Raw genomic sequence first — 14,803 nt, 5'->3', positions numbered from 1 at the left:
GTCCCAGTCTGGGGTCCTGAGTGCTCTGGAGCAGGTTTTCATCAAGGATATCTCTGTACTTTGCTCCGTTCATCTTTCCCTCGATCCTGACTAGTCTCCCAGTCCCTGCCGCTGAAAAACATCCCCACAGCATGATGCTGCCACCACAATGCTTCACCGTAGGGATTGTGCCAGGTTTCCTCCAGACGTGACGCTTGGCATTCAAGATAATCTTGTTTCTAATGGTCTGAGAGTCTTTAGGTGCCTTTTGGCAAACTCCAAGCGGGCTGTCATGTGCCTTTTACTGAGGAGTGGCTTCCATCTGGCCACTCTACCATAAAGGCCTAAATGGTGGAGTGCTGCAGATATGGTTGTTCTTCTGGAAGGTTCTCCCATCTCCACAGAGGAACTCTGGAGCTCTGTCAGTCACCTCCCTGACAAAGGCCCTTTTCCCCCGATTGCTCAGTTTGTCCGGGCGGCCAGCTCCATTTAAGAATGATGGTGGCCACTGTGTTCTTGGGGACCTTCAACGCTGCAGAAATGTTTTGGTACCCCTCCCCAGATCTGTGCCTCAACACAATCCTGTCTCCGAGCTCTACGGACAATTCCTTCAACCTCATGGCTTGGTTTTTGCTCTGACATGCACTGTCAACTGTGGGACCTTATATAGACAGGTGTGTGCCTTTCCAAATCATGTCTAATCAATTGAATGTACCACAGGTGGACTCCAATCAAGTTGTAGAAATATCTCAAGGATCAATGGAAACAGGATGTACCCGAGGTCAATTTCCAGTCTCATAGTCTCATATGTAAATAAGGTATTTTTGTTTTCGCTTTGTCATCATGGGGTATTTGTGTGTAGATTGCTGAGTATTATTATTTTTTTATCCATTTTAGAATAAGGCTGTAATGTAACAAAATGTGGAAAAAAGAAAGGGGCTCTGAATACTTTCTGAAGGCACTGTGTATATATATAGCAGTGCAATCTGCTCTCAGGCAGACTGCAGAGATAAAAAAAAAGAGCTCTGACCTATCTCAGGAGGCATGATATATTGATCCTATGGAGTACATGTATAGCCCATGCACACACACGCCAGCTATCATAAATATTTGATACCGATTCTGTTTACATATGCGGCGGTAGAAAAACGTGACGCCAAAAAAAAAAAGACGTTGAAAAATTCCCTCAGAGTCCCAAGTCGGCGTTTTACAGACTGTGTCTGTAACCAATTACAATCAAAGCATATACTTAGGGCATTAAGAGCGGCGAGGCAAAACTGCGACGCAATGTTAATGGGCCTTGAAGCATGACCGGTGCTTCTCTCACGTGGCACCCTTTTAGTAGAGTCGGGGTGATTGAGTGAGTTGAACGTGAGATGCTGGTTTAAAGGCTAAACTACCTGCTTGAGCTCTGGGGAGTGTGTGTGTGCGTGTGTGTGTGTGTAAGAGGATAAAGAGGTAATATCAGGAGTAAATGCCTTGCAAAAAGCAATGAGGCCTCCTCAGAAGGGACACTCAGAGGATAGAGGAAGGATAGAGGAAATAGGAGGATGAGAAAGTGAGGGGAGGATAGAACTGGAGGGAACATGAGAGAGATGTGAAGGGAAAAATACATTCTCAAAGCTACTAGGAGATGAAAGGAGAGGCAATATTAGAAGAAAAGGAAGAAGAGGAGTAAAGGGGAGATGCGAATTCAAGAAAGCAGTCGAGAATCAAAGGCAAAAGGAGGCACAAGGAGAATATATGAGACCAGACGAAAAGAAGACGAGATGAGAGAAGAAGAGAGACAAAAGAGTCAACAAGAGAAGGAGGCCTCACCGACTGCCAACAAACAGACAGCCATCCCTCTCGCCACACAGTGGAGGACCTCTGTCACATAAATCCCAAAGGGGAGCCGTTCTTTACGGGGGGGGGGGGGGGATGAATGGGGCTGCACAATGCCACCATCCTCTGTTTGTTATTCTCCTCTCCACACAGGGCCCTTACGGTCATCTGTTCCTCGTATGGTAACAAACAGAGGCTGATGGCTCCGGGCCCAGAGTAAATTTGTCAAACGACTGAGAGTTTCAATTAAAAATGCACTATGCAGAAATTGCGCCGCCATTTCCTGGTTGCTAAAATTGAAATAGTTTGCCAGTTTATGTGACAAAACAAGCAGTTATTGTGTAGAGAATCATTGTACCATCTAAACAGCTGTTTAATATATTTTCCATACGCAGAAATATTGTATTTTCAGCTGTTTGAAGCTGGTGCACAAAACCGAAAGTAAAAGATGCAAAAAACTTAAGAACGGGGAGCATAGAAATAGAACACATAGAACAGATGTACCGCTCATGAGACTTGCCTTCAATGAGAATGGCAGATCTATGACTCATTTTTCTATGTGAATTTGATCTGGCCACCCAAAAAGTTACACATTGTCGCTTTAAGAGAGAAAAGGCCGCAATGTATTCCTGTCGGAAGAATGCCCACAAAACACAGTAGAGGGTTGAATCTTGTGAGGAAGAAGGAAGTGAGGAATAAATGTCCAGCTCTTGGATTGTCAAATGTTTACGATGCGTGTCAAACAACAGCCAGTACACTGAAATCCTGTGAAACAGTTCGCACCTCCTTTCTGAATTGTGTTTCAATCTAGTTAATAATTGATGAGGACTACCTTCTCCCTTATACAGTTCAAGTTGGAAGTTTACATACACTTAGGTTGGAGTCATTAAAACTTGTTTTTCAACCACTCCACAAATTTCTTGTTAACAAACTATAGTTTTGGCAAGTCGGTTAGGACATCTACTTTGTGCATGACATAAGTAATTTTTCCAACAATTGTTTACAGACAGATTATTTCACTTACAACTCACTGTATCACAATTCCAGTGGGTCAGAAGTTTACATACACTAAGTTGACTGTGCCTTTAAACAGCTTGGAAAATTCCAGAAAATAATGTCATGGCTTTAGAAGCTTCTGATAGGCTAATTTACATCATTTGAGTCAATTGGAGGTGTACCTGTGGATGTATTTCAATGCCTACCTTCAAACTCAGTGCCTCTTTGCTTGACATCATGGGAAAATCTAAAGGAATCAGCCAAGACCTCAGAAAAAAATTGTAACCCTCCACAAGTCTGGTTCATCCTTGGGAGCAATTTCCAAACACCTGAAGCTAACACATTCATCTGTACAAACAATAGTACGCAAGTATAAACACCATGGGACCACGCAGCCGTCACACCGCTCAGGAAGGAGACGCGTTCTGTCTCCTAGAGATGAACGTACTTTGGTGCAGAAAGTGCAAACCAATCCCAGAACAACAGCAAAGGACCTTGTGACGATGCTGGAGGAGACAGGTACAAAAGTATCTATATCCACAGTAAAACGAGTCCTATATTGACATAACCTGAAAGGCCGCTCTGCAAGGAAGAAGCCACTGCCCCAAAACCACCATAAAAAAAGCCAGACTGGTTTGCAACTGCACATGGCGACAAAGATCGTACTTTTTGGAGAAATGTTCTCTGGTCTGATGCAACAAAAATAGAACTGTTTGGCCAAAATGACCATCGTTATGTTTGGAGGAAAAACGGGGATGCTTGCAAGCCGAAGAACCCCATCCCAAACGTGAAGCACGGGGGTGGCAGCATCATGTTGTGGGGGTGCTTTGCTGCAGGAGGGACTGGTGCACTTCACAAAATAGATGGCCTCATGAAGCAGGAAAATTATGTGGATATATTGAAGCAACATCTCAAGACATCAGTCAGGAAGTTAAAGCTTGGTCGCAAATGGGTCTTCCAAGTGGACAACGACCCCAAGCATACTTCCAAAGTTGTGGCAAAATGGCTTAAGGACAACAAAGTCAAGATATTGGAGTGGCCCTCACAAAGCCCTGACCTCAATCCTATAGAAAATGTGTGGGCAGAACTTAAAAAGCATATGCGAGCAAGGAGGCCTACAAACCTGACTCAGTTACACCAGCTTTGTCAGGAGGAATAGGCCCAAATTAAACCAACTTATTGTGGGAAGCTTGTGGAAGGCTACCCAAAACATTTGACCGAAGTTAAACAATTTAAAGGCAATGCTACCAAATACTAATTGAGTGTATGTAAACGTCTGACCCACTGGGAATGTGATGAAAGAAATAAAAGCTGAAATAAATCATTCTCTCTACTATTATTCTGACATTTCACATTCTTAAAATAAAGTGGTGATACTAACTGACCTAAAACAGGGAATTTTTACTAGGATTAAATGTCAGGAATTGTGAAAAACTGAGTTTAAATGTATTTGGCTAAGGTGTATGTAAACTTCCGACTTCAACTGTATGTCCTAATTTAATTCATATTCATGATCAAAAAATTCCATAATGTGAGTACAATGACTAATGTCCTTATTCACCTAGTCCTGTTATTACAAAAATAGACCGCTTTGCAATGAAGTATGGATGCCCTTTTTTTCAAGAAGCAGAACTCCTTCGAGATACTCCTATGTATGGTGCTAGGGAGGTAGCAGGTGTGTGTGTGTGTGTGTGTGTGTGTGTGTGTGTGTGTGTGTGTGTGTGTGTGTGTGTGTGTGTGTGTGTGTGTGTGTGTGTGTGTGTGTGTGTGTGTGTGTGCTGTGTGTGTGTGTGTGTGTGTGTGCTGTTAGTAACTGTGAAAGTACAGCTTCATAATGGCTCCCATCAGGCATGGCCACATTCGTACAGGGAAATACAATTTAGACACAAGGGCCATACTGAACAACATGGAGACAGCATGTCCTTATGAATATAACATCTGCCTTATGCAGTCATGTGAACTGTTGCAGAATGACAACAACAATACAAACATGCATACACAGACGCAAACACACAGGTAGGCATACACACACACACACACACACACACACACGCACACACAGTGCTGTTCATCCATGCTCATACGGTTCTACTGTGAATACAAACCAGAGAGAGTCAATACAAGAGACTTCATAAGCTCATCACATAAACAAGACGAGACTATGGCGAATGAGACCCATGGCAACCCATGGGACTTGTTCTAATATAATATATGCCATTTAGCAGACACTTTTATCCAAAGCGAATTACAGTCATGCGTGCATAACATTTTACGTATGGGTGGTCGTGGGAATCAAACCCACTACCATGACGTTACAAGTGCCGTGCTTTACCAACTGAGCTACAAAGGACCACTGCAGTTGTTCCAAACTTCGTATGTAAACGACTATCGCTTTATTCCTCCTACTAACCATGAGAGAGCCAGAGACAAATCTGAATATGAAACAGAATACATTACAGACGGCGTGGTTGTTGATAAGATTATGAATAAAAAAGTAGACCCAGGCTCTTTATTATGCATTTCTGTGTAGGAATACAATTTACAGCTATCAACTCCTGTGATGATTTCTCAATGCATTTCCTCCCTCCTGGTATTTATTATTCCGAGCCATGAAGAGTGGCACGAGAGAAAGACAAGGCCTCAACAAAGGAAACATTGCAGACTAGCTCCTAGTTTACATTGTTTACCATCAACACTATCAAACATGTACTAATCCCACGTGAGTAGACATGAGTAGATTACACCGCGGTGACTGTGCACGCCACGTCTTTGTTGAATGCATAATGTATTGATGGTAACCTCAGGGAAGTAGTTGCTATGGGCTAAAAACTAACTCTAAAAGTACAAGTTGGAGAGCCTGCGGCATGAAAATGTGCATGTGGATTAGTCTACGTTACCGTAGATAAGATACACGCAGTGGCTACATAGGCCCAGAAAATGCCAACAGACCTGTTTCACGGCAGGCACATAAAGGAGCGGCGAACTAAATTGAACGGTTCAATGTCAAAGTGACAGACACGGAAATTGTCAAAACATCACAAACTTAGTACAGCCATGGTACCTGTGTAGCAGAAAGTGCCACGAAAGACACCCTATTAGGAGGCAGCGTATCACACATGCAACATGCCACACGTTCACCCTCTTATCTATTCCTAACTATACATCTGTTCAAAAGAACAGCATTGGGAGAAAATGCGCCATTTGAAGAAATGCAATCAGAAATGTTTAGGTTTCTGTGACAGCGTGCCACCCTTCATCTTTCCGCCATGCAAACAGAATTTTTGTTCCACATGGCAGGAGACGACTACAGTGCGATTCGCCGAGGCCCGACAAGACAGACATGCTTTGTGGAGATTACAATTATTGGCACCCATGTGTGAAAATATTATGTTTTGTCGAGAGCAGCAACAAGTGTCTCTGGTAATAAGTTGGCTCCCAAAAGAAAAAGGAACTCGCTGTTCAGGCAAAGAGGCAAACTTGTCTCCGTAGCAACAGAGAGATAGTTTGAATACAATAACAACAATCTGAAACTGTCTCCTTTGCTGTGACTTCTAGGGTTTTGGAGGGTGATACTTGCTAATTGTTTATACCGTAGCAACGTGTGTGTGGCTCAATATTCAACTCATTTCATCATGAGAAGCCTCCTTTCATAATAACAAAACGTGCTGTATATTTTATTAACAAATCATTTTAAAATGCATACAGTACCAGTCAAAAGTTTGGACACACCTTCTCATTCAAGGGTTTTCCTTTATTTCTACTATTTTCTACATTGTAGAATAATAGTGAAGACATCAAAACTATTAAATAACATATATGGAATCATGTAGTAACCAAAAAGGTTTTCAACAAATCAAAATATGTTTTATATTTTATATTTAGATTTTAGTAGCCACCCTTTGCCTTGATGACAGCTTTGCACACTCTTGGCATTCTCTCAACCAGCTTCATGAGCAATAGTTTTCCAACAGTCTTGAAGGAGTTCCCACATATGCTGAGCACTTGTTGGCTGCTTTTCCTTCACTCTGTTGTCCAACTCGTCCCAAACCATCTCAATTGGGTTGAGGTCGGGTGATTGTGGAGGCCAGGTCATGTGATGCTGCACTCCATCACTCTCCTTCTTGGTCAAATAGCCCTTACACAGCCTGGAAGTGTGTTGGGTCATTGTCCTGTTGAAAAACAAATGAAAGTCCCACTAAGCGCAAACCAGATGGGATGGTGTATCGCTGCAGAATGCTGTGGTAGTCATGCTGGTTAAGTGTGCCTTGAATTCTAAATAAATCACAGACAGTGTCACCAGCAAAGCACTCCTACACCATCACACCTCCTCCATGCTTCATGGTGGGAACCACACATGCAGAGATCATCCGTTCACTTACTCTGCATCTCACAAAGACATGGCGGTGAGAACCAAAAATCTCAAATTTGGACTCATCAATTCGGTCTAATGTCCATTACTCATATTTCTTGGCCCAAGCAAGTCTCATCTTATTATTGGTGTCCTTTAGTAGTGGTTTCTTTGCAGCAATTCGACCATGAAGGCCTGATTCAGTCTCCTCTGAACAGTTGATGTTGAGATGTGTCTGTTACTTGAACTCTGTGAAGCATTTATTTGGGCTGCAATCTGAGGTGCAGTTAACCTCTGCTGCAGAGAATAAATTCATTAGAGTTAACTTTCTTTCTATCCTATGGCAGTCCTCATGAGAGGCAGTTTCATCATAGCGCTTGATGGTTTTTGCAACTGCACTTGAAGAAACTTTCAAAGTTCTTGATGTCTTCATGTCTGAAAGTAATGATGGACTGTCGATTCTCTTTGCTTATTTGAGCTGTTCTTGCCATAAATGTAAAGTTGATCTTTTACCAAATAGGGCTATCTTCTGTATACCACCCCTATCTTGTCACATCACAACAAATTGGCTTAAACACATTAAGAAGGAAAGAAATTCAACAAATTAACTTTTAACAAGGCACACCTGTTAATTGAAATGCATTACAGGTGACTACCTCATGAAACTGGCTGAAAGAATACCAAGTGTGCGCACACACACACACACACACACACACACACACACACACACACACACACACACACACACACACACACACACACACACACACACACACACACACACACACACACACACACACATATTTTGAACAAAAATATAAATGCAACATGCAAAGTCCCATGTTTCATGAGCTGAAATAAAAGATCCCAGAAATGATCTATACGCATAATAAGGGTATTTCTCTCAAATTGTGTCCACAATTTCTTTCTGTAATAAAGCTTTTTTGGGGAAAAACGTATTTTCTTTGCCAAGCACTGGCTGCCAGTCATGCGAAATCCATAGATTAGGGCCTAATGAATTCATTTCCATTAACTGATTTCCTTACATGAACTGTAACTCAGTAAAATCTTTGAAATAGTTGCATGTTGCGTTTATATTTTTGTTCAGTATAGGTGCAGTACAGGGTTAGCCATAGCAGTACGACGCCCCTGGAGCAAATTAGGGTTAAGTGCCTTGCGTACAAAACACTTCTGTCCTCAAAAAGACATGTCAGTGTCAAATAGAGTGTAAAGTGACGTGATGTGGAAACTTGTTGGGATTTGTAGAATTACCATGTGGCCGAGGCGACAGTGATGTTAGGGTGATGTAGCCGTGTCGTGACATCATCATCATAACTAATCACAAGTCCTCACATCACTGAGGGATTGGAGTGACGAAGATGGGTTTTCTGCCTCTCTGAACAAGAGAGGGTGAATTTCACGCTAGGTTAATAGTAGCCAATTGTATGCCACTTTCATTTAAGGTCATTTGTTCTTCCTAATAGCCAACTATCTACATGTTTTGACAGGTTTTAAAGCTAATCATGCAGTGACTTTCATATCTTAATTCAAACTGTGTTGTGGGGGGGGGTTATAGAGTGCCACAAACCCTCAGAGCTTAGATGATTGATATCAAATTAGCTATTTGCTTACTTGGGAGATTCTCAGAGATTGAATGCTTAGTATTCAATCAATATTTGGTAGACTGGTGCAATATTTTTAAATGTAATTAGCTACATGGCATGGGTAGATATATGTTAAGTGTTTAGGCATGAATAGACTTGATTCAGGTTGTCCAGTGCAATTATCTGCCGGGAGAAAAGCAGCAAACAGAATGGCAATTTAGCTTCGGCCGTCACACTGCACGGCTATGATTACGTTTATATTCCCTATACATTATCCATGACATTATGACTAGTCATTTTCTTCATGAGAAGTAGCTAGCAGTTCATTTAAAAATCAGAATTTCAAATATATTTCGCTCTGTTTCTCATACAGTACACTCTCCCCCCTTCCTCCCGCTTCTTCTCCTCCTCTTCCCTTCCTCCCACCTCCCCTTCTTCCCACCTCTCTTCCTCCTCTCCCCTTCCTCTCCTCCTCTCCCCAAACACGCATGCAGAAACAGATGGGAATTTCCCAAAGAAATTAAAATCCCACTATTGGCTCAGGTTCAATTCCTTTTTTTCTAAACCTACTGGCACACAAATTGGCAATTGATGACAGCGAGCGTGAACGAGCACAGATGCAACACATTTACCCACGGTGATTCCCTTAAAGAACATAAGAGATGCGTTTGGCCTCATGAGTGTGATATGTTCCTTAGAAAGACCAGAAGACAGGATCATAAAAGCACTCCAAGTGTCAGCTGCAAGTCCTCAAGATAATATTGCTTGGGCTTCATAACCTGACTAAAGAAAGGAGACAGAAGATGAGAAGAGACAGAAAGAGGAATGAAAAAGCAGGAGGAATGTCTCTTAATGGTAAAGTGTCCATCAAAGATGTGGCTTCGAGGCCAGGCTGAGAACATGTGGCTAAGTCACTTTGCGGGTATTTGCAAAGTCCCCCTCTTTCAAGCATTCCTCTTATCTCATGTTAAATAGGCAGGCCCGTTCATAACATTAAAGATATGAGGTGGTTGGACAATATCTTCCCTCTCTCAGCCCGTTCCGTCTCATCAAAGATCCTTCACCGAGGCAGCAGTGGTAACACTCGTTTTGATGTGGCTCTGGATAGCCCACTGTCCCTCCAGCAATTACAGTTCGGACAGCTCCAAAAAACTTTTTCTTGGCAGAAATTAACTTTAATGTGCGTTAATAACAAACTTTTTTACATCCATAAATACAAATATATATTTTTTTAATTACGAGCCTAGTTGGTTTAGCCATGGAAAAACACAGGAACCTTCCCGCTAGCCATGCTTGGCTGAGATAATGGATGGGCTGGACATGCCGGGAGATGAGTTTGGATTGGTCTGCCATGTAGCACGCTTCTGTCTATAACGTGAGCTGTTCAGTATGTGTTGACCATCCTTTCTACCGCACCATTTTTTAAGATATAACGTTAGCCATCGAGAACTACAAATGTTTTGATACTTTTCTCAACAACATTGATGCCCTGATCAGTTGGAGAAAGTGATGGGCTACTTTCTGCACACGGCACGGTCAGTGTGAACCAGAGTGACTTGACACAACGCAGGCCAAACAAGATGTAGCGACAAACAAAACAGAGTTAAATGTTTCCAGTCTGCCGTGAAGCGTTCATCCATGTATACGGGTAAGAGTCCAACTACATTTTCAGATACAAGATTCTGATTTAGTCAGAAAGTCCATTTTTTGCAAGTTAAACCTTACTGTTAGTTAGCTAGCAAACGTTAGCTTGCTGGCTCGCTAGCTAACGTTACGTGTATGATCTGTGTAGTAAGATTATTTGAACCAGAAAGCCATTTGCATGGATAGCTAGCTATCATTGAACCTAGTTGGTTAGCTTTAGCTACCTGCAGATTCATACTACAGCTATGACAATGTTTGTAGTAGTAGTAGTATGAGTTGGGATTATGCCGGTTAATTGCTTAGCTAGCTACATGTTTAAACAAAAAAGACTCCACTTCAGCCAGATTATGACATGACCCATCAAATTAGCCAGGTGTGATTACAGCCATCTATTGTATTTCATGAACATGTGTACATGTCTAGACAATAGTGACCAATCCACTTAGCTAGATGTGTCTGGAAGGGTGGTTATAGCAATTCCTTCACATGACCCATCAATTTAGACAAGTAATGATAAAACATTTATAAAATATTTTTATCTGGACACTTTCTGTTTTTGTTATTGCTACTATGCAAGTAACCACTTCACTGTACCATTTACACCTTCTGTATCCTGTGCATGTGACAAATAAACATAGATTTTATTTGATATAGCGTATGCTAAGGTTTAAGACAATGCCGAATGGGTGTAAACAAAGAAGAGCTCTCCAGTAGGTGTACCAAAACATTCAAGGGCCACTTTCTCAAAAGTGGAGTTACAAGTTTATCAACTTTCAAAGCAGAGTGACTTTCCCATTGTTCATCGACTGCAGTGTATGATACACCATTTTCTAGCTCTGAGTCTCTACTTTTATCCAATGAAAAAAAAAAAAAAAATTCAAATGTTGCTTCATCAGACCTAATCAAGGCGGTCAGTCACATTTTATTTTTATTTTTTTCAACAAAAAAAATAGATATTCCACCCCGTTCACAGAAATGGCTCACACTTGCTATGTAAAGCAAGCAGACAGGCATCGAGGCAAACAGTTACTGTTCCAATGAACGTTAGAATGGACAAAACGAGTGACATAATAGAATTTGAGCGTGGTATGGTTGTCAGTGCCAGGCGCGCCGGTTCCAGTATCTCAGAAATGGCCAGCCTGCAGCAATGACATTGCAGGATTTCATCAAATTATTTTCACAGCACAGAGTAAATGGACCATCCTGGGGGCGTTGAAATGAACGCCCAGGCCTTCTGGGTCTGCTCTATCAGGTACTGAACAGATGGCGCTAAAGAGAAAATTGCAAGGAACTTGTAAATAAATAATCTTGACAGTTATTGGGAGCCTGGGACCTGAGCCAGACATCCACATCCATCAACAGTCGAAGGACAGAGATACACTAGCAAGAACCTTCTCACAGATCTGGTAGGACAAAAAAAACATGGCTTTGTGCCCAATTAGCAAAAAACATTTTTAGTTTCTTCTGCCGTTAGATGCTATGCTAGTGAGCACTAGCTACCAGGCTAGCATACCATTAGCTAGCTTGCTAGCTCATATGCCAAATCATGTCTTACTGAAGTTACTGGTGAGCTCATCATGCTTGTGACATTATGCTAGCTAGCTATCCCCAGTTAGACAATTTGTTTTCACTTGTCGCATATGTGCTTGCGTTTTCCCTGTTTGTGTCTCCTGCACACTGCTCGTTCTAAAAATAGAACTTCTGCTAATCAAAACCATGGCAGCATGTGCAGCAAAGGTGATTCTGTTTTACATGCAAAATTGAAATAGGTGTATTTATGCTGTTGTTCAAATGCACAGATCCCTTTATTAATCTTCCCAAAGAAACAACCGGTAATTTGAAAACCTGGGTTAATAATTCTGTCATGCTGCTTTGTTGGCAATATGAACAGCAAAGGTTGGTGTGTGCTGATCAAATCAAATCAAAGTTTATTTGTCATGTGAAATGCTTACTTACTTTCTAACCAACAGTGCAAAAAAGGTATTAGGTGAACAATAGGTAAGTAAAGAAATAAAAACAACAGTAAAAAAGACAGTGAAAAATAACAGTAGCGAGGCTATATACAGTAGCGAGGCTACATACAGACACCAGTTTGTCGGGCTGATTGAGGTAGTATGTACATGTAAATATGGTTAAAGTGACTATGCAAATATGATAAACAGAGAGTAGCAGTAGCGTAAAAGCGGGGTAGGTCGGTGGTGGGTTGTGGGACACAGTGCAGATAGCCTAGTTAGCCAATGTGCGGGGGCACTGGTTGGTCGGGCCAATTGAGGTAGTATGTACATGAATGTATAGTTAGTAACTATGTATATATGACAAATAGAGAGTAGCAGCAGCGTAAAAGAGGGGTTGGGGGCACACAATGCAAATAGTCTGGGTAGCCATTTGATTACCTGTTCAGGAGTCTTATGGCTTGGGGGTAAAAACTGTTGAGAAGACTTTTGGTCCTAGACTTGGCACTCCGGTACCGCTTGCCATGCGGTAGTAGAGAGAACAGTCTATGACTGGGGTGGCTGGGGTCTTTGACAATTTTTAGGGCCTTCCTCTGACACCGCCTGGTGTAGAGGTCCTGGATGGCAGGTAGCTTAGCCCCAGTGATGTACTGGGCCGTACACACTACCCTCTGTAGTGCCTTGCGGTCGGAGGCCGAGCGATTGCCGTACCAGGCAGTGATGCAACCAGTCAGCATGCTCTCGATGTTGCAAAAAATGATGAGGGTTGAGGCTTCGCTCCTGCACAATTGCTCTTTAAAAGTTCCCTTTGGTGATTGGACGCCATGATGAGATGAGATGGGGAGATAGGCCCCTGACGGAAAAAGCCAGGCACCAGTGTTTCCATGCGCAACCACCGCTCTGATAAGATCCTACTTTGGCTGGTGATGAAGCCCAGGGTCAGCCGGCCAGAAGACAAAACTGAAAGTAGTGTCAAGGGACCAAAAAGAAGAGCGCGACTGCAAAAATAATTCAATACATACAGAATTGTATTCATTAATTTATTAAGCTAGGAGTTTCCATAGAGTACAATATGATATAGATGTATTGATATTTGATTGAATAACTGTCCCTTTTGATAACATCACGTCTCTTCAATCAATTTGATATTGGTCATTCTTTAAGAATGCAACAAAAAATGAATTATGTATGGTCTGTGGCATGAGACCTATGTGTTAATGCGTTCTAAGACGCGAGGGCATTCTTTTCTAAAACAAGATGGGAGTAGAAATGATTGGTGCCCGTTTTTCAATAATCCAGCACCCTCCCCTTGCGAGGATGACACTGAGCCTTTTTCTAAAATGTTTTATGAGATTGGAGAACGCAGTGGGAGGGATCTTAGACCCTACCTCCATACAGAATCTTTCCAGATCCTTGATATCCTTTGTCTGCGCTTATGGACTCCCCTCTGGACTGCCCATAGAGTGGACTGCCCATAGCACTGGTTCCAATCCAAGTGTCAATGCCGTTTAGCAAACTCCAGGAGGTGCTATGGTCAGACGACATGAATATAGAGTTCTTTGGCGTCGAAAAACAGAAGCATTTACAGAAAAATACCTCATACCTACTTTAAAGTATGGTGGTGGATCTTTGACGTTATGAGGCTATTTTGCTTCTACTGGTTCCTGGGGCAATCTTTTTCTCTGAGCAACTGTATTAGTATAAAGCATACAATATAGCTCAGTATTTGTATTAAGGATTTTATACAGTCGTTTTTGCTAATCTTTATCAAGGGTGCCTATAATTTTGGACCTGGCGGTACATCCTCTGTAGTACAAAACGATGACTGTTTTCCCTGGCGTGTTCATCTGATATCAAAGTGAGTTGTCTATTTGTAATTAACATTGCCCTTAAGAACCACCGTCTCTGCACAGATTCTCATTTCATTGCTCATCTCTGTGTAGTTCTCAGAGGATTGGCTGTCTTTTAATATCTGGTTACTCCGTAATAGTTCTTCCATCTTCGACATCAAGGAGATAGGGACACTTCTGAAGATGTCTTTTTTATTAATTTCATACTTTATTAGCCACACTGGCAGCATATCTTTGCGTATCTAGGGGTCTGAGTCATAGGCACTTCGTTGTCACATAGCTGGCGCCTTGAAAAGGACTAAAATACAAAGGGACTGTGACTTTGTGTGCAATAAGTAGAAGTATAAATTCGCCCACAGCCGGGGAACGATTGACAGCATTTTCATCATGGGTGAGAGAAAAAAAAACTGGCAGTGTGTACATATACAGTATATCTGAGGTTTGTTCTCCGGAATTCCTCTGTCCTCAATTCCACACTCAGACTTTAATGCAGCATCAACATCTCCATTACACCTAATGGATGGATTAGGCATTTATGTATGTGTATTATGTGGTGAACCTAGTGAATTGATGTGGAACACAAGCGATGAAATTGCTCGTTTCCTT

The sequence above is a fragment of the Salmo salar genome, chromosome 18 (genome assembly GCF_965601325.2).
Source record: "Salmo salar chromosome 18, fSalSal1, whole genome shotgun sequence".
Classification (NCBI taxonomy): Eukaryota; Metazoa; Chordata; class Actinopteri; order Salmoniformes; family Salmonidae; genus Salmo; species Salmo salar.
The sequence above is the reverse complement of the archived record's forward strand: the minus strand, read 5'-3'. Positions refer to the sequence as shown.